General features: G+C 44.3%; 1 long non-coding RNA gene across 1 annotated transcript in view; it reads right to left on the bottom strand.

Annotated features, from left to right (window-relative positions):
* Positions 1-20,188, bottom strand: part of LOC142008784 (uncharacterized) — an 89,432-nt gene that overhangs the window by 23,681 nt on the left and 45,563 nt on the right. Inside the window, exon 2 of the long non-coding RNA XR_012644227.1 lies at positions 3,067-3,173. This is a non-coding gene — a long non-coding RNA (uncharacterized LOC142008784). The remainder of the gene's footprint in view (positions 1-3,066; positions 3,174-20,188) is intronic.

The following is a 20,188-nucleotide window of genomic DNA, read 5'->3' as shown; positions in this document are numbered from 1 at the left end:
TGGATTAGACCCATAAAGCCTCACTTTCTAGCTCTGCGTACTCAGAACACAAAGATTAAAAGAAGTGTGTTCAGAATCTGGGTTCAATAGACAAGTTTTGTGGTCAGACCACCTGGCAACTCCATCAGCTGTTCCTATTGCACTTTTTTGCAATGTGGCACCTTTTGCTGATTCCTCAGTGAAGGGACTGGGAAGCCTGAATTCATTTCAGTGGCCTCCCTAGAGAAGTAAATATTCACAGAACTTGTATTAAAAAACAAGCCCTGAACATGTGCACCATGACCTCTGATTTAAAAGCTTTTGGGTGACGTAATTTTCGGTTACAGAATTAGAGAAATGTTCAATCATCTGAAATCATATTTTCAGGACTAGAAACAGAGTGCAGAAGTGTACAAATAAATGTCTCATTCTTTTTTATAGCAAAATATTCATTTCTCTTCCTTGCATGAATAAGCCTAATGAATTTAAACATTCAAATACCACATCTCTGAGAAGCGGGCCAGGAGGGCAAGCCATCTGGCATCTGAAAAATATTGTGCCTAATCTGACACTCATTTCAGATGTTTATGAACTGCTTCCCTTAACTGAACCAAACAGATTAAAGGCTACCTGCAAAGGAAAAAGGCATTTTCTCTGCAATACAATAGACAGGGATGAGGAACCATTTTCTATCATGGGCCATTGATCCACAGAAAAAAGTCAGTCATGGGCTGGGCCACACAAAGCCAAGTGGGGCATGAAGAGGCTCAGGGCTTCCTCAAGGCTCTGAGGCAGGGCCAGAAATGAAGGTTTTAGGGTGCAGAAGGACACTCCAGGCTGGGGCATGGATTTGGGGTGCAGGATGAGATGAAGGCTAAAGGTGTGGGTGAGGTTGGGGCTCTGGCTGGGTGGCATTCACCTCAGGTGGTGCAGTGTGGCTATAGCAGGCTGCCTACCCTGGCTCCAGGCTGCTCCCAGAAGTCAGCATGTCCAGCCATTGGTGAAGACATGGCCAGGCAGCTCAGAAAGTGGAGGAAGTAACAAGAGGAGTGGCGGAGAGTCATTATAGAGTTGATTCTGACCAACAGGAAGAATTAGTTGTGAATCTGAAGGTGGAAGGTAATTTAGATAAAAATGATCATGAAATGATGGACTTCATAATTATAAATAAAGGAAGGTGTGAGTGCAATAAGATAAGGAAAACAGATTTAAAAAATAGACTTCAGAAAAGTCAGAAAACTGGTGGATAAGGTCTCATGGGAGAAAATCTAAAGGACAGAGGAGTTTAGGTGCACTCTGTCAAATGTAAAACTATCCTGATGGGAAGGAAAGGCTGCAAGGATAATAAAAGGCTACAATGGCTCTACCTGAAACTCTTTACTGATCACCTGACTATCAAAAAGGAATGCTACAGAAAGTGGAAACTTCAATAAATTACTAAAGAGGAGTGCAAAAGAATAGTACAAGCAAGTAGGGACCAAATTAGAAAGTCTAAAAGACAATAAGATCTGTACCTAGCAAGAGGCACAAAAGGCAATAAAAATATTCTTGAAATACATTAGGAGCAAGAGAATGATGAAGGAAAGTGTGGGACATCTAAGCTGTGTCTACACGTGCACGCTACTTCGAAGTAGCGGCACTAACTTCGAAATAGCGCCCGTCGCGGCTACACGCGTCGGGTGCTATTTCGAAGTTAACTTCGGTGTTAGGCGGCGAGACGTCGAAGTCGCTAACCTCATGAGGGGATCAGAATAGCGCCCTACTTCGACGTTCAACGTCAAAGTAGAGACCGTGTAGACGATCCGCGTCCCGCAACGTCGAAATTGCTGGGTCCTCCATGGCGGCCATCAGCTGGGGGGTTGAGAGATGCTCTCTCTCCAGCCCCTGCGGGGCTCTATGGTCACCGTGGGCAGCAGCCCTTAGCCCAGGGCTTCTGGCTGCTGCTGCGGCAGCTGGGGATCCATGCTGCAGGCACAGGGTCTGCAACCAGTTGTCGGCTCTGTGTATCTTGTGTTGTTTAGTGCAACTGTGTCTGGGAGGGGCCCTTTAAGGGAGCAGCTGGCTGTTGAGTCCGCCCTGTGACCTTGTCTGCAGCTGTGCCTGGCACCCTTATTTCGATGTGTGCTACTTTGGCGTGTAGACGTACCCTCGCAGCGCCTATTTCGATGTGGTGCCGCGCAACATCGAAGTTGAACATCGACGTTGCCAGCCCTGGAGGACATGTAGACGTTATTCATCGAAATAGCCTATTTCGATGTTGCTACATCGAAATAAGCTATTTTGATGTTGGCTTCACGTGTAGACGTAGCCCTACTTATTGGACAAGGCACACTAAATGGATGACATCAAGAAAATAGAGGTATTTGATGCCTAATTTGCTTCAGTCTTCACTAAAAAGGTTAATGGTGACCAGATAGTCCACGCAAGGGAAAGAACACAAACTAAGGGAAGGGCAGGTTAAAGACTATGTAGATAATTTAGGCGTATTCAGGTTGGAAAGGTCTGATTAAATTAATTCTTAAAGAAACAGCTGAAGCAATTTTGAAACCATCAACGATTATCTTTTAGACCTTGTTCAGCATGGGTGAGGTCCCACAGGACTGGAGAATGACAAACATAGGAGCTATCTTTAAAAAAGGGAACACATGAACTTGGGAATTTTAGACCAGTCGGCCCACTTTCTATAATGTACTGGGAATACAGAATAGTCAGCAAGGATATGTCAAGAACAAATCATGCCAAACCAACCTAAATTTCTTCATTTACGGAATTACTGATTTAGTGGATAGGGAAGAGGGAAATCAATAGACATGAAATACCCTGATTTCATTAAGGTTTCTGACATACCTTTATGTGACAGTCACATGGGCAAGCTAGGAAAACATGGTCTTGAGAAAAGTAATATAATGTGGGTGAACGAGTGATTGCAAGACAATACCCCAGGAGTATTTACTAATGGCTCACTGCCAAAATGAGGGGACCTAGCAAGTGGGTTCCTACAGAAGTCAGAATTGAGTTAGGCTCTTTTCAAAAGTTTCATTAAGGACTTATGTAATGGAGTGGTGATTACACTTATAAATTCTGCACCTGCAATCCACACCTGTGAGGTGCTGTGTCACAGCCTGCCTCATAACGTTGGGTGCCTCACAATGTTTTGTTGGTCCAGCACAGTCCACCAAGCTCTCACATGGAACCTGCAAGGAAAACACAAAAGACAATGACCTTGGACAACATGGAGAAGTTCTACTGAGACAGAAGGACAACAACTGGGGTACTCCTGGAGTTAGCTAGAGGTTTTGTGTCGAGACAGAGTGAAGTGGAGGAGACTTGTAGATGACCTATGCTCCACATGGAGTACAAGGATTTAAGTCAAAGTCAAGTCAAGTCCCATCTTGATCTGCTACAGTCAGCCACAGAGCATACACTCTGAGAGTCTGTGTATAGCTCTCATCCTGATCCTACAGCTCTCACTCCAGCACCCTGTCTACAATACTACAGCCACATGCTGGCTTCTACCCACCTTAGTTACCACTTACATGGTGACTGCCAACACACTCCTAGCCATGAATTTTCCCAAAAACATGTGATCTGAACTTCCCAGCCCTCTCCTGGACAGTTCAACTATTACAAGTCCATTTCCCCTCTAAAAGCTCAATATTCTGCAGTTTGCTTATTTAACTGGAGTTACCATCTCAGGCCACTTAGGAGGACAGGATCGGAATTCAAAACAACCATGACAAGTTGGAGAATTGGTCTGAAATTAGTTAGATGAAATGCAACAAAGACAAATGGACAGTACTGCACTTTAGAACAAAATATATCACATGAAGAACTAAAACAAATGAAGAATTTCTAGTTAATCAGTAGTACCGTTGAAAATGATTTAGGGTTCTAGTGGATCACAAAACGAATGTGACCACAAAGTAAAGTGAATAGTATTCTGGGATGTCTTAACAGTAATTTTCCTGCCGTACTCAAAATGATGAGTCCTCAGCTGGGATAGTGTGTCTAGTTCTGGATGCCTCACTTCTAGAAAGATACAGGGAAACCAGTGCTTAATTCATGATGAAAGAGGTGCTGGAGCTCAAGCAATATTATTGCTTTAATAACTGATGTGGTAAGCCCAGAGATGCCAGAGGTATGAAGTATACAGGTGGTAGGGCTCAGCCCAGGCAAGCCCTGGCACATATTAAGCAGTGGGACAAACTGAAGAAAATCCGGAGCAGAGCAACAAGTGTTAACAGAGGTAGAAAACCTGACCTGTGGAGGAAATATTAATAATACCAGGCAGATTTTGTCTTGAGAAAAGATGAGGAGAGACTTGATAAAAGTCTGCTTATCGCCCCGGGCTGGACAATGAGAACTGGCTCTCAGTGTCCACTCAAGCTAGGACAAAACGTAATGATTTTGTTTAAATAAGGGTGATTTAGGTTAAATATTAGGAAAAAACTTAACAAATCAAGCACTGCTTATAGTTCATCCAAGATCTTTTTCTGCTTCTTCCTGTTTTGCCCTCAATGTACCTTCTAGTGCAGGTAAACAAGCATCAGCCGCTGAAACTCAAAAAACGAGCCTTGCAAATCAAATCTCTCTCTTCATAAGCTCTTTAATTTACCATTTGCTGAGTTCAAGTCACCTCTGATACTTTTTCATTGGTTTTGTGGTCTATTTATGATTTTTTCTGTATTCTTCTGACAGCATAATTTTAAGGACTGTACTTTATTATTGATTGTTTTAGTGTCTGTGTTTCACCATCATAGCTCTTAAGAGTTGGAATTTAGCCTGCAGATTTATGGCCATTCTCGTCGTATGTGTATTCTTTCTTAATGTCTCTTTTGCTCTTACGATTCTGGTGCCGACTTCATTATACAAGCTTCCATCTTCTGTAATGATCTTTCCTAATTACTGATAATTTCTCAAATGATATATAGCTGTGGTGTTCACTGAGATTTTTGTAAGTGTTTACGGAAGCCTTGCACGTAACCATAGATTTGTCTTGTCCACATTTAACTCTAGTTCATATGTAACTTCTACAAACTTCATCAGACTTTCTCAATCCGCCACATTAGCTGCATAGCAAATATAATTCATCCAGTTTACATTCATCTTAATTATTCTTTTGTGTCTTCAATTAAACTTATCAAACACTTGCCATAATTGTTAAAGTCAAAGAAGTTAGACAACCCTGTCTCATCGCCTCTTGATCTGTTACATTTTCTTTTTCACCTTCCATTATAATCCCCTTCTGTTTCCAGTATAATTGTTTCATTACTCAGAGTTCCTATCCATCAGTTCCTATGTATATCTTAATAAGCTGAGAAATCTGGAGTGCTAAATTCTTTAAAATGCTTTTTGGAAGTCACTGAAACAACTGTACCACTTTTCCCATGTCAACTGATATTTCTAAAAGGAGCTTCATCTTCACAATTATGTTCATCGTTCCCCTTTGATCTTTGAAACCATATGGTTGTTTATGTATTTCCTTGTCAATCTTCCCTTGTATTTGGTCTTGAACAACTTGCAAAGTATCAGAGCCTATGTTTATAGTGATAACTCTCCCACAGCACAGTCATATCTGAGTGAGCAGACTCAGATTGGCAGGATTCAGGCTATGGGGCTAAAAATCACGATGCAGACACTCAGACTGAGGCTGGAGCACAAGTTCTGGGACTTTCCATCCTCACAGCACCCCAGAGCTTAGGCTTCAGCACAAGCTGGAACATCTACATAGTGATTTTTCAGCCTTGGAGCCTGAGCCCCTCTTGCCAGCAGTTGACCAAGGCCAGCCACAGATTTTTATTCCTGTAGACATACCCTTAGAGGTGTGCCATACTACACTGATTGTTGTGTAGCTTTTACAATTCACAGCATGGTTCTTCTGGGGGACTTGATTACACAGTGAGACTATAAAATTTTTCTGGCAGTTCTCCTGTCTCAAATTTATTTTTGTTACCTCTGAGAGCCCTGTGGCAGCTACATTAAAGATAAATACATATTTTATAAAATTCATAACACCTACTGCTTACTCCAAGCATATGGCAAACACTAACAGACTGGGCTGGGAAGAAACACTTCCTATGGGCAGGCTATTCCGTACACATCCAGTATGCAGTTTCTTGCACCTTAGTTAGCACCAGAGGCTGCTGAGAGTTGCTGAAGGCAGGATGCAGGGGTAGATGGATCACAGATCTGGAACTGGGATTGCAGTTCCTATATTCACAGCTCCACTTTTTCTTCCTCCAGTCATGGCTCTAACATCCTCCATGTAAAACAAAGTACAGTATTGCCAGTTTAGGTGATCACTTGTCTCTCTTAAATATTAACTCCCCAGTTGCATGACATGAAAAGGGTTTACGGCTCAAAGAGTCTCCATTAATAGAACCTTTCCTGGAGGGAAATCCTGGGCCCTCTGAAGTCAACAGTAAAAATTCTCTCATTGACTGCAGTAGAGGCCAGATTTCACCCATTTTTCTAGTTTGTGATGCACCAGATGACATCTGCATTGACATACGGGGACACAAACGCTGACAGGCCACATCTACAGTAGAGCGCGCTTTCGCAAGGCAAGCTCCCAGAAGGCACCTTTCGCAAGGCAAGCTCCTGGCTTCGAAAGAGTGCGCACACCTCCAAAAGCGGATCCATCCTCTGATCAGTTCTTTCAGAAGAGCGAGGCGCTGTTCCAAAAGGGAGCGTCCACACAGCCACAGGAGCCCTTTCAAAAGAACAAGCCAGGAAACACCACAGATGGGATCACATGGCAGACAAGCCCTTCCGGGCCCTGCATGTACCTGCTCCCTTAAAGGGCCCCTCCCACACAGCCCCGGTCTGCACATGCTGAGGGCTGCTCTGTCAGACACAGCATTGCAGACCCAGTGCCCAGAGCGATGCCAGGATCCCACAGACCCCCATGGATCCCATCCAGCTCCCCGACAGGGATGCCACTGATGACGTAGTTAGACTGCTAGCCACGATCATCCTCACCATCCTCCACCTTCTTTGGAGGCCAACCTCCCCCACCCTGGTCCTGCAGACCCTCACCATGGGGCACCGGTGCCCCATCCCCGTGACATCTGGCACTTGTGGCGCTACCCCACCAGCACCAAATGGTGGGCTCGGGTGGTGAGGCAGGAGTGGGATGATGAGCAATGGCTCCAGAACCTCCAAATGATGAAGGAGACATTCCTGGAGCTATGCCACTGGCTGGCCCCTGCCCTCCAGCACCAGGACACATGGATCAGGCCTGGGCTCAGCGATCACCACATGGAAGCTGGCCGCCCCAGACAGCCACCGCTCAGTTGGCCACCAGTTCAGGGTGAGCAGGGCCACCATTGGAACCATCCTACTGGACTCCCAGGTCACACACCGAAGACGCAGTGGGGCTTCCAGGCAAGGGAGACTGATGGAGAGAGGGGAAGGGCCCAGGGGTCCCTGGAGGGAACAGAAGAGGGCCATAGGGGGCATGGGCTGGAGACTGGGGGCTTTGGGGCACCCCGACATGCACTCACAGTGTGTACGCCCTCCATTCCATGCAGGTCGTCTGAGCGATCAATGCCATCCTCCTGCACAGGGTCATCCACGTTGGGGACCTCGAAGCTACCATGGAGGGATTTTCTGGCCTGGGCTTTCCCAGCTGCTTTGGGGCAATGGATGGGACCCATATCCCCATCTGGGCCACAGACCACAGCACAGGGCGATATGTTAATAGAAAGGGATACCACTCCATGGTCTTCCAGGCCCTCGTGGATGCCCAGGGATGCCTCCTAGACATTTGTGTGGGTTGGTCCGTGTGGGCCCATGAGGCTCAGATTTTCTGCAACTCTTAGCTGGGCCACAGAATGCATGAGGGGCCCTATGTACCCCCACAGGACCTCCCCTTTGGGGACACCACCATGCCCTCCCTGTATTGTGGCCGATGCTGCTTACCTCCTGCACCCTCCTTGTAGGTCCCTCGAGGACTTTGGGGGTGGCCTGAGTGGAGGGGTCCTTGTGTGAGGAGCTAGAGGGGATCATGATGACCAGGGCCCCCTCACCATCCGAGGATGTTTCAGGCTCCTGGTAGCGGGGTCTGTCCGTGGCTCCTGGCTGGTCGCCTGGCACCAGCTGGGCCTCTGCCTCAGGCACCATCATGTTCACCATCTCCTCTGGCTCAGTAGCGCCCTTTGGTCCCAGCAGTCGGTTGAGCACCTTGTAGTGGGGGCAGCTGGTGGGTGCTGCCCCTGAGCGGCCAGCCACGTCCCGGGCCTGGGTGTACGACTGCTGCAGTTCTTTTACTTTAGACCTTGCTTGGTTACCTGAATTAGGGGTGGCCCCGGGTCCTGAGTCCTGCTGACAGCCAGATGAAGGCTGCGGCATTCTGGCGCTGGCCACTGATGTGGAGGAGCACCTCCTTCTTCCGCCACAGCCCCAACAGGTCCTTGATCTCCCCCTCGCTCCAGGAGGGGGTCCCTCTTCTCTGGCCCCTGGCTGCCTCTGGGAATCCCTCTGGTGGGTTGTGGAGGGGCCAGGAGGCCATGGGGTCTTGCGCACTGGCCATGGGAGCAGTGGGGTGCCTTGCTCCTCTCTGTCATCACTGGGCAAATGTGCTGCTGCAGGCTTGTGCAGTTCCTGCAGCCAGCATGCTCTCAGCTTCCTGCCATGGGGTTTCTGGGTCGCTACATCTTTAAACATGGCCAGGAGTGCTGACCATAGAGCTCTGCTTGTGGCAGCAGGGGCATCTCTGCACGCCAGCTGGCTGGCGCCGTGGAGGACTGGTCTTTCAAAAGGGTGGCCTGTGGAGCATCTACACTTGCCTTCTTTCAAAAGAGGATTTCAAAAGAAGGTGCTGTTCCTGAAACAGGAAGGGAAGAGCAATTTTGAAAGGCGCGCCGCGATCATTCGAAATTATTTTCCAAAGAGCGCTTTTTGTCGGGGGATGCTCCAGGGGATATTTCAAAAGGGGTCCCCCTTTCAGGTATTGTTTGGAAAGGACTTGCTAGCGTAGATGCAGCCAAATTGAGAAAAAATAAAAGTTAGCTGTCTGCTGCCAGTTCATGAATTCTTCAGGCAAGGGGATAATTAGACAATAGAATTGTTTGGATTTCCTTTGCTGTAGCAGAACAAAGTAAAAATTATTCTTTCTGTTGAACAAGGACGAATTAAATTGTATGCTATTCTGTAAGGACTTCCCTATCTTTATTGCTCAGACAGTGAATAAGAGAGAATTTTTCAGGGTTTCTAATAAAATATTTATTGGGTTTCACATTGTAATTTGTCAGTGTGATATTTTAAATACAAAATTAACATTACAACACAATCTTTAAAATGTTAATGGCAAGTTTGAGGTCCTGTTTTCTTAATGATTGAGTATATGGATTGTCCCGTTTCCATCTCAACTCACTGTTCAGAAATGCCTGTTTTTAGCAAAGGGAAGTGTTCTCTTTCAGTCGGCAGGGAGTACAGTTGGCTTAGGAACAAAGCTGTTGAGAAGAACACTTTCAAAAGGAAATGGGCAGTACTAACAGCTAAGCTCACCCTTAGATGTCACACAGCCTAAATGGTACTGTGCTTTTTCATATTGTCATCTATAACAAAAAAACAAAACAAAAATCATATCGTCTGTGTAGCTTCTCTGCCTTTTCAACAGCTGAAAAATGAACTGCTTTCTGACCCAACAGGTTTTGAGTAAAGATGTTCAACAGAGACCCCAGGAAGGGCTTCATATTAGAAAATTAAGTTACAAATAAAGGTATTTTTAAAAATAATCAATCCATTTTATAGCCAAAAAGAACCCAAAGGATTGAACCTTGTACACATCCTATCCAAGGCAGAGGCAGACATAATACAGCAAGACTCTGATATTCAGGAGTTCTCTTTGTTATATGCAGGCTAAAATTTCATAGCATGTCAAGCCAATGAAGTATTACTGACATGAAGTTGATTTTGAAAAACGGAGCCATAGGCCTGTCAATCATCCATTTTAAACAAGCAAAACTGAAGGGGCTGGAATAGTTCCAGAGATTTGGTGATGGGTTGCAATCTTACAAAACATAACAGTCATAATTCAATAAATAAGGAGGGGGGGGACCTGATTATGAACAACATAATTCAAAAGAAAATCAACAAATGGCTTTCACTTACTCATTTTAAATATGAACAAAATATGGCAAAAAATTAAAAACTGAGGGTAGGCTATCCCTTGTCATCACTTGTTTACAATCTGAGCAGAGCATTCCATAGCCAGAAACCAGACAAAGAATGAACAAACTCCATGATGGACCATCTCTTACCAGTCCTGGCAGTGCTCAGATACTGTTGTGACACATGCCAATCCAAAAACCTGAAGTAGAAAAGTCTGGGTAACTAGGGATGCCCTGAATTTTCTTCTTGTAATTTGAATAGGAAGAAGGTCTAGGACAGAGAAGATCTATGATAACCCCACCTCTACTGTATGACACCTATGGTGTGACCTTGGATAAGCTTATTTCCCTCTCTGGCTCCCCTCCCTTGGTCCAATCTGTTTAGACAGCAAACTCATCCTGGAAGAGGCTAAGTGATATGCCAAAGCAGTGGTACATGTCCCATTTTTGGTTTCAACGCCTAGGCACAGCCACAGTACAAATCATAATATGTGGAGGCCTTACCCTTGGCTTATCTTCTGAACAGGATCCAGACATGGGATAATGCACCACAGAGAATGAGACGTGTGTTTAGTGGGACATGAGCTTGTTATTTGTATTCTGTCAAGTACCTACAATACATTCAGAGAAAGACAGTTCCTGTCCAGAAGAGTTATTTATATATAAGGAGTTTGCAAAGGTCACAGGATTTCTTAATACTTCATCTCTGTGGCTTCCTGTGAAATTTACCAAGCTCTATAGCCTTCAGCAATGCTGGGAATACAGATACACTTTAAAGAATAGTGATATTTCTGGCATTTCTTTGTAAGAGCAAATGACTCAGTCCAAGAGTATGTTTTGTTCCACAGACCCAACTAAAAGCGAATAAAGAGAGTCTCCTGAAAATTGACCATCTCACTACAATATGTCAAGGACTACTGATCAGTGAGAAAATAAAAGAAAATAGGCTGTTTGGCTTGAACTATCTACTGAGCTGTCATTCACCAACAGAAGATTTAGTTTATTAATCCGATGACTTCACACCTCCAACAACATGTTCTGTATTACCACAATCCAATTATACTAGATGTTTGTCCACCGGGTAGAAGTACTTGGAAAAGGACAACGATGGCTCATATTTCCAAGATGTTTGCTTTCTTTGCAACAGTGTCACACAGTTAATTCATACTCAGCTTGCGGTTCACTATGACTCCTAGATCCCTTTCTGCATTACTCCATCCTAGGCAGTCATTTCCCATTGTGTATGTGTGAAACTGATTGTTCCTCCCTAAGTGGAGTGCTTTGCATTTGTCCTTATCGAATTTCATCCTATTTTCCTCAGACCATTTCTACAATTTGTCACGTAACCTATCAATTGTAATGTTACTGTCTGCTGGAGCTGTATATGCTATTTTGGTGCATGTATTATTCTTGTATAAGAAATAAGAAATATGAAGTGTAAGTCTGTTTCTAGTTTTAAGTGTACTAATGAGAGCCATTATTGGCACCTCAGAAGCCTAATGATTGAGTAATCAACTCAATGACTTATAAACAGCCGTTTGTCCTGTAAATCGGAACAGTGCTTGGTCCTAGGAAGACATGCGTAGGAGCTGGTATTGTGTTCCATTTTGATCTGGTGTTTTTCCATGTGAAGAGGGGATGCCAAACTAAAGATTTTGACCCTGGGGAACTATCTATTAGGCAATGGCAAGCTATCAGCTCTTTGTCTCCATTTGGCTTTTCCAACTGCCTGGCATACTCTAAAGCTGTATCTACACTAGCCCCTTCCTTTCAGAAGGGGCATAGTAATGAGCAAGGTCAGAAGATACTAATGAGGCTCAGTGCCTCATTAGCATAATATGCTAATGTTGTGAATATGAGGCACTGAATATGTAGTGCCTCATTAGCATAATGGCAGCCATGGCGATTTGACAGTGCTGCTTTCGAATCGCATGCTGCCTGTGTAGACAGGGGCCTTTTGAAAGGACCCCCCAGTCTTTGAAAGCCCCTTCTTCCTATTTGGTTTTAGGAATAAGTGTTTTTTGCAGACTGGGAGGTCCTTTCAAAAGGCTCCCATCTACACAGGTGGTGCACAATGTGAAAGCAGCATGTTCGAATCACTGCAGCTACCACTATGCTAATGAGGCACTGCATATTCATGGAAGCATCTCATTAGCATCTTCCAATCTTGCTCATTACCATGCCCCTTCTGAAAGGAAGGGACTAGTGTAGACATACGTTAAGAGGAAACAAAGAACTTTGTAGGGGTGGAGATCCAAATTAGAGTAAAAGATAATCTTTGATTTGAAGATAATGCCTGAAAGAAGAACAGCTCTTTGAGGTAAAAATCTGTATGCAAGAAGTTTCTTAATGAATTAGAATGAGCTATGAATTTTCTTTTCATTTTAATTCAGTAACTTACTTTGATGTGTCTGTTTTTCACTTGCAACCACTTAACTCCTGCTCTTTGTACTTAATATACTTTTGTTTACTGTTTTTTGTTTACAGGCCCAGTGTAAATAATTGTTACCTGGGACAGAGTAACCACTGTGCATCTCTCTTTCATTAATAAAGAGGGTAAACATATGAGCCCTCTCTGTGTAAAACTTTTACAGAGAGAGGGAGGGCCTTGGGGCTTTGATCCCTTTTGGGGGTTGGTTTCCTGGGAGCTGTGCCCTAGATCTGCATTCTGCCAGAGCCGAAGTGGGTCAGTGTCTGCACTGCTCTGTAGGAGGCAGTAACCCCAACTCCCTACCTTGTCTGGGGGAGACCAGAAACTCTGGCCCAGCAGGACAGGGTGGTGGGAAACCCCTGAGAGCAATAAGGCATGTGTCACTGGCATGATCAGCACACCAGGGAACAATCCACAGGGGTCTTCTGTGACCGCATCCCATCACAGTCCTTAAGGCACAGAGACCTTGTATTTCACAATGACACCATTCCTTTATTCAAGTTTATGTAACACAGTATGTAGAGCTGACTGAAGTCTGTAGTTCTCTGATCTGGGCCCAGCCTTCCAATGTGAAAATCACCTTTGATTGCCATAGACACATTCACATCCTTCTGCAATAATGACAGCTGCTCCACACAACCAGCGTGAGTGAGAGCTCCCCAGTTTGTGCTTATGACAGAGGGGTAACTGTGTTAGTCTGTATCAGCAAAAAAAACCCAGGAAGTCCTGGGGCACCTTACAGACTAACAGATTTATTGGAGCATAAGCTTTCGTGGGCAAAGACCCACTTGTGATGCATCTGACAAAGTGGGTCTTTGCCCACAAAAGTCCATAAGGTTTCACAGGCCTTCTGATTAAGTTGTACTTACTTATACACACATTAAAGTCAATGAGGTTACTCAAACAAGTGCTACTCACTATAGCGCTGAAATGCATATTCAATGCCTCTTTAGCACGCCACCAGCCACAGCACCTTGAAATTGCCACATTTTGCTCCCACATGGCTTGTCCAGACGGGAGTCCTTTTTGAAAGGACCCCACCAACTTTGAAATCCCCTTATTCCTATCTGCTGAAATGAAAATAGGCCATTTGGCTTGAACTATCTACTGAGCTCTCAATGGAGTCATCTGCTGATAGGAATAAGGAGATTTTGAAGTTGGTGGGGTCCTTTTGAAAAGGACCCCCCATCTGGACAAGCCGCACAGGAGTGAAAAGTGGCAATTTTGAAGTGCCCATGCCCGGCAGCATGCTAGTGAGGCGCTGAATATGCATTTCAGCGCCTTATTAGTATTCTTTGAAATGGCCATTAGCATGGCTATTTCAAAGATTTCTCTAAGTGTAGACACGGCCTATGACTAAGGTCTCCAGAATAGCGCCATTAAATAATATATGTGACTTTACTGAATTCAATAAAGACTATCGCTGCTCTCTGCACCCTGTGGACTCCCACTTTCTTTTTCAACAATGACCCATTCCCTTTTCAAAGGCGTTTTCTCAAAAAAGGTTCCTGTCCAGCCAGTGGAGAGGAAACTGTATTTTTTGGTGGATGTAGCCCAAAAAAATTGATCATCCATCTTTCAAATCCCTCCTAGACAAATTCATCAATCAACAATGTAATCCCAGAGGAAAGTAATTTACAGCAACCAAGTGTCTAAATCCTGAAGCAGGCATTTTGCAAAACCACTGAAGGCGGTGGGGCCTAGAGCCCAATTTATGATCACTAGCCTCAGCAAATGAACTGCAACAGGATCAATTCCAATTAATCCTCAAAGGGCACACTTGGCTGAGCATTCATTCCTCTCAGCACATGATCTTATAATATGAAAGAACAACAGCAAGAGTAACAATGATCACAGAAATCAAGAAGAACTAAACACGGCATTCCCTTAATTTTTTTGGGGCCCAAAAATAATAGGACAATAAGAATAATTTCAGAATTCATTCCTTACACCATTTATACCCATGCTGAAGCATAAAACTCCTTTTAGTATCATGGTTAGTCTGGTGTGCTTTCTTACTCTACTCATGAAGGACCTGCCCCTGCCACTCTGAGGGCAACTGAATGGTACCTTCCTATGCAAGAGGTTGAGTTGAAATCAGTCAGAATAAGGGTGACAGAATCAGCCCCCAAGAGTGCACACGGTTAATGAACACAACGCTGTGAAACAGAACATCAAGCATGCTGTCAGTATACTATGGGCACGATCTTGCTTTCAGCGGTAAAGCTCTCTTGGATCACTGGGAGCAGGCCCACACCTTGCAGATTAGCAGATCTTTTCTTTTAAAAGAAAATGCTACATTAGGACTTATTCCCTCATAGCCCCATGTAGAATATGTATAAAATTAAAGAATTAAAGTTAGCTTAAAGCTGGTTCAGGACATAAATATATATGTGTGTGTTGTAAAGAAAGGCCCTGACTAGCCAGTAGAAGGAAAATAATGAGGGATAAAGCCAGCAGGAACGAAGTAGGAAGGGTGCTTAGTTCAAAGAATAACTAATGAAATAAGGAAAAATTTCTCGCATGAAGACTTCTGATGGTCCTCAATAGAGACAAACAGAATCCTTCTTCAGAGGAGCCAGCTTGGACCTACTCACCTCACATACCAGAGGTCAGCAACCTTTCCAAGGCGGAGTGCCAAAATTTGACCATCTGACCTCTATGTATGGTCTGAGTGCTGGTGATACTTTTTAAAGCCACTAATAGTCCTACTTACAACAGCTTCATTAATAAATAAATTAAGGCAGAGGGCTTTACTGTTCAAGTGGTGTTTGGTAGCTTTAGCTGGTCTTCTGCTAATCCACAGGTGGCATGGCTTTGAGCAAGCTCCTGGCTGCATGGGTGAAGGGGATGGGGCTGTGCTCCCCACTTGTGTGCCAATGAAAATCAGCTCACGTGATGCTCTTGATACCTGTGCTGGGGGTTGCTGACCCCTGCCACATACCATTGTTATCTCCTAGGGGAACCTAGTGCTCTGGGGCTGGCACACCTATGGGGAAAAATTAGCGGTTGCTTGACACCTACCAGCAGCCAAGTCCCACCTTCTGCCCCCATTCTCCCACGTACCTCTTGTCTTGCTGGCAGCCCCGCTAATCTACTCCTCCCAGTGCCTCCCACTACCACAAAACAGCTATTTCACAACATTCAGGGGCTCCAGGAGGGAAGAGGAGGTGGCGGCACACTCAGGAGACAGGTTGGAAGCTTGGGGGAAGTGATGGAGTGGTGGCAGGACAGGGTAGGCACAGGAAGAGGTAGGGCGCGACAGGGGTTTGGTGCAGGCCGGGACCTGGAGAGCAGTGGGGAGGTTCAGCAAACCCTGGCTGGAGCAGAAGTTGGCAGCTATCCCCGGAGACAATAAAAAAAAACTGTTAGACAACAAGGAGGGGAGGAAAGGCCCTGAGAAGAAAAGAGTTTGTAAATCTTATCTGGAGTCTGACTGGAAATATGGGTGAACTGTTTCAAGTTGTTTTTGAGCTAAAGTCAGTAAACTGGCAGTAACATCACTTGCTTGTTAAAGGGTATATAAAGTAAACTCTTCAAGGCCGTGTCTACACGTGCCCCAAACTTCGAAATGGCCACGCAAATGGCCATTTCGAAGTTTACTAATGAAGCACTGAAATGCATATTCAGCGCTTCATTAGCATGCGGGCGGCCACGGCGCTTCGAAATTGACGCGCCTCGCCGCCGCGCGTCTCGTCCAGACGGGGCTCCTTTTCGAAAGGACGCCGCCTACTTCGAAGTCCCCTTATTCCCATCAGCTCATGGGAATAAGGGGACTTCGAAGTAGGCGGGGTCCTTTCGAAAAGGAGCCCCGTCTGGACGAGACGCGCGGCGGCGAGGCGCGTCAATTTCGAAGCGCCGTGGCCGCCCGCATGCTAATGAAGCGCTGAATATGCATTTCAGCGCTTCATTAGTAAACTTCGAAATGGCCATTTGCGTGGCCATTTCGAAGTTTGGGGCACTTGTAGACGTAGGCCAAGAGTGCACAGGTAATGTCTGCCTGACTAGGCTGGAGTTTACCAATATGGGTCTTAACACCTCTAGTTTAGCTCCTTTATAAAAGCACCTCAATCAAACACTTAAATGCTTTGTTACTGTTTCAATGTATAAATTTCTTTTTACAGTATTTAGGTTATTTAAGCATATTCAGAGCTATTGTAGAAATATCACTTGGTCTTTGGATTTAAGAAAGGAATTTACGCTTAAATTAGTGTGTGTTTGTTTGTTCCCCATATCAGTTATTAGTAATTCTAATACACTGCCTCCTCTCTTTACAAATAGTTCTGGAAAAAGAGGACTTGAAACACCTAATATCTTTCTCTTCCTCTACAGAAGGCCTTGTTGAAACCAAAAGGAGAGAAATTATCAAAAACATTTCCCTATTTTTCCTTAGAAAAATGTTGTTGGAAATTTTCTGACCAGCTCTCCTTAACATTTCAGTCCTGCAGAATTAACAAAAGACACAAGAGAATAGAAAACCACAGCCTTCATGTTTCAGCATATTTTCCATTAGTGTCATTAGTGTAAGGAGATTTTTGTTTCCCATCTTTCATTGCACACCAATATAATTATTTCTAGGTTGTTCATGCCTTCACCAATGTAAACACTGCACAATTACTCAGCAAGGTAGTGCTCACTTTTCAAATCTAGACCAAATTCCACTCACAGATATAAAAGCGGAATTCTGATTGTAATCAGTTGCCATTGTGAGCAGCATTTGGCTCCTCTGATGTGTCGTTTAGGTTGATGGGTCTATGCTAACATCAAGGGTACATTTATCCCCACTAAAAATTCACCATATTGGCAGTCTGTGTTCAAATGAAGCTCTGCACTTGAGTAGCAGAGAGAGAATTTTCCTGATTAGAATTTAGGTATGTTGGCAGATCTATGTATATGACCCTTTTTTCTAAAAGTGCTTCCCTCTCAGCTTTCTATCATCTGAATATTGCATGAAGTAAGGAATACAGAAAAATACATGCCAATATTACACCTGGATGTTCTAGCTAATGCTGTTTTTTTTTTTTTAAGTACTCAATGGCCACGTCTACACGAGCCCCAAACTTCGAAATGGCCACGCAAATGGCCATTTCGAAGTTTACTAATGAAGCACTGAAATGCATATTCAGTGCTTCATTAGCATGCGGGCGGCTGCGGCACTTCAAAATTGACGCGCCTCGCTGCCGCGCGTCTCATCCCCACGGGGCTCCTTTTCGAAAGGACCCCGCCTACTTCGAAGTCCCCTTATTCCCATCAGCTCCCATCAGCTACTTCGAAAAGGAGCCCCGTCAGGACGAGACACGCGGCGGCGAGGCGCATCAATTTCGAAGTGCCGCCCGCATGCTAATGAAGTGCTGAATATGCATTTCAGCGCTTCATTAGTAAACTTCGAAATGGACATTTGTGTGGCCATTTCGAAGTTTAGGGGCTCGTGTAGACGTAGCCAATATGTATACAGTCTGAACCTCTCTGTTCTGGCACCCTCAGGACCTGATTGGTGCCGAATGAGAGAATTTGCTGGAGAGTGGGAAGTCAATATGGTATAGCAGCATTACCAACACTTGCAATGCTTACTGGGCTCGTAGAAGACATTTAAGGGTAAATTACAGATATATAACAGCACAGAACACTGAGAGCCAGGACTGGTGGCTGTAAATAAACTTTTTGGGACAGCAGGAAACTTGGCCACACCCATGAGAAGTGGTCACCCAGCTAACTTAAATCATGCCAGATTACAGATGATGCCAGATGAGAGTCATGAACTAGAGGAATTCAAACTGTACAATATAAATGCTCGACTGAGACAGCTTTCTCATCCCCTCTTTATTGCAACACGAGAGTGCTATTTTCCAAAGGATCAAAAATGCACTTTTCATGGGTAATGAAAGCATTCAAAGTGATTGATGTAAGATTGCTCTGAAAGACAGTCAAATCAGTTGCCAGAGATAATGTAATTTCATTAGCTGCAGCCAAGAAACATGTAGTGTCTCTGCATAGGGACTTTCAGATCTACTTAGAAAAATTCAACAAAACTCTTAAAAGTGCTCGCTGAAGAAAATTGTCACCAAAGGGGCAGGAGATTCCATTATATTAGCAAATACCCGCAGGAAATCTAGTGACTGAAATGAAAACATTTGTTCTTCTTACCAAACAGAATTGTTCACAAGTTTACAAAGGGTAAAAGCCACAGGTTTTTTACTGATTTTTTAAAGACGATCACTAGGTTTTTTAAATGAGTGCTCAGTGACTTTTCCTTTTGAAGACTGCTATTTTAAAGCACAAGTAGGATTTGTGATACAGAGCAAAACTAGTGATTCATAGTCTGGCACCCCGTCTCCAACAGAGGATGAAGTTCCACAAAACCAGTCATCCTCTGCGTTGCCTCAGCATGAAACCAGATCCTCCTTCTCCAGTTCTGCTGATCATACCACACAGTGTGCCTAGGTCTGCAGATTCTGACATCTCAAGAGCAACCTGAATTTCTTCAAAAAAAATGTGATGAGTTGGAAATTTGGAATCCCTCCATTAAAGAATGTTCTCTTAGTCAACATTTGTGAGGAGAAAATAAAAATGGACTTTGGACCTAACTGTTCTTTAAAGGGGAGGATCATTCCAAACTGACTGCAGGGAGATAGAGGGAATGGTGTGAGTATTATACTGCACGAAATCAAATCCTACAACCACTTCTGTTTTATAAAACAGCCATCCAGGCTGAGGATTCCAAACGGATTTGCATAGAGGGTCTTGTGGTAGCATCTCGAGGCCCCAGTCAGGAACCAGGGCTCCATTCTTTTAGGTACTGTACCTACCTGCAGCAAAAAGACAGCCCCTGCCCCAAAGAGCATACGATCCTCAAATAAATGTAAAGGGGTTTCCTGAAGGCTGTGTTCAACAAATAAATGAAAATGCTAAGTCACCATCATCCCCTTATCCTCATCCAGGTTTGGCGAGCCTAAACCAATCAAATACTGAGTGCAAGTGACTCAACAGCTGATGTGTCCTTTATTCCCTGCTCATGGAACCACTGTTCTCAACTGAGCCCAGCTACATTGATCCTGGTACATTCTTTGCTCTGGGAATGTTAACCCTTTAGTTGCCAACCCTGGGGTGGCGTCCATTCACTCCATCACAGGTACCTGGCAATCCAATTTATTCTCCTGAAATCCTTGCACGTATTTCAAAGGATAAAACCACTTTTGTTTAGGCACCAGTTCTGGTCTGATAATGATTATTGAGTTGCATAGTATTGTATGTGATAGAGCTATCACCATCTGTTTCAACTCTAAACAATGAAACCAGAGATGAGAAAATTGGCAAATGCATCATTAAAGCAGCAAGATCTGGAAAAATTAAGAGTGTGTGACCATGTGATACATAGTCGTGATGCTATTTCCCATCCAATCTTCTCACGGCCATTGTCTGTTAGTGCAGTTTTAGAGTTCCTCATTGCTATGTTCTGTATATAACACAGCATAGATCTGTCATACATTCTCATGTTTTAGAGAAAAAATCAGAAGGACGCAGGAGAGAGAAAAGCTCTCTGATGCCCTCTGCTATAGAAAATGATGGAGGGGATCCTCAAGGAATCCATTTTGGAGCACTTGGAAAAGGGGAATGTGATCAAAAGTAGCCAACATGGGTTCACAGGGGCAAGTGCTGCCTGACC

The sequence above is a fragment of the Carettochelys insculpta genome, chromosome 2 (genome assembly GCF_033958435.1).
Source record: "Carettochelys insculpta isolate YL-2023 chromosome 2, ASM3395843v1, whole genome shotgun sequence".
Lineage (NCBI taxonomy): Eukaryota > Metazoa > Chordata > Testudines > Carettochelyidae > Carettochelys > Carettochelys insculpta.
This window is presented reverse-complemented; position numbering and strand designations above follow the sequence as displayed.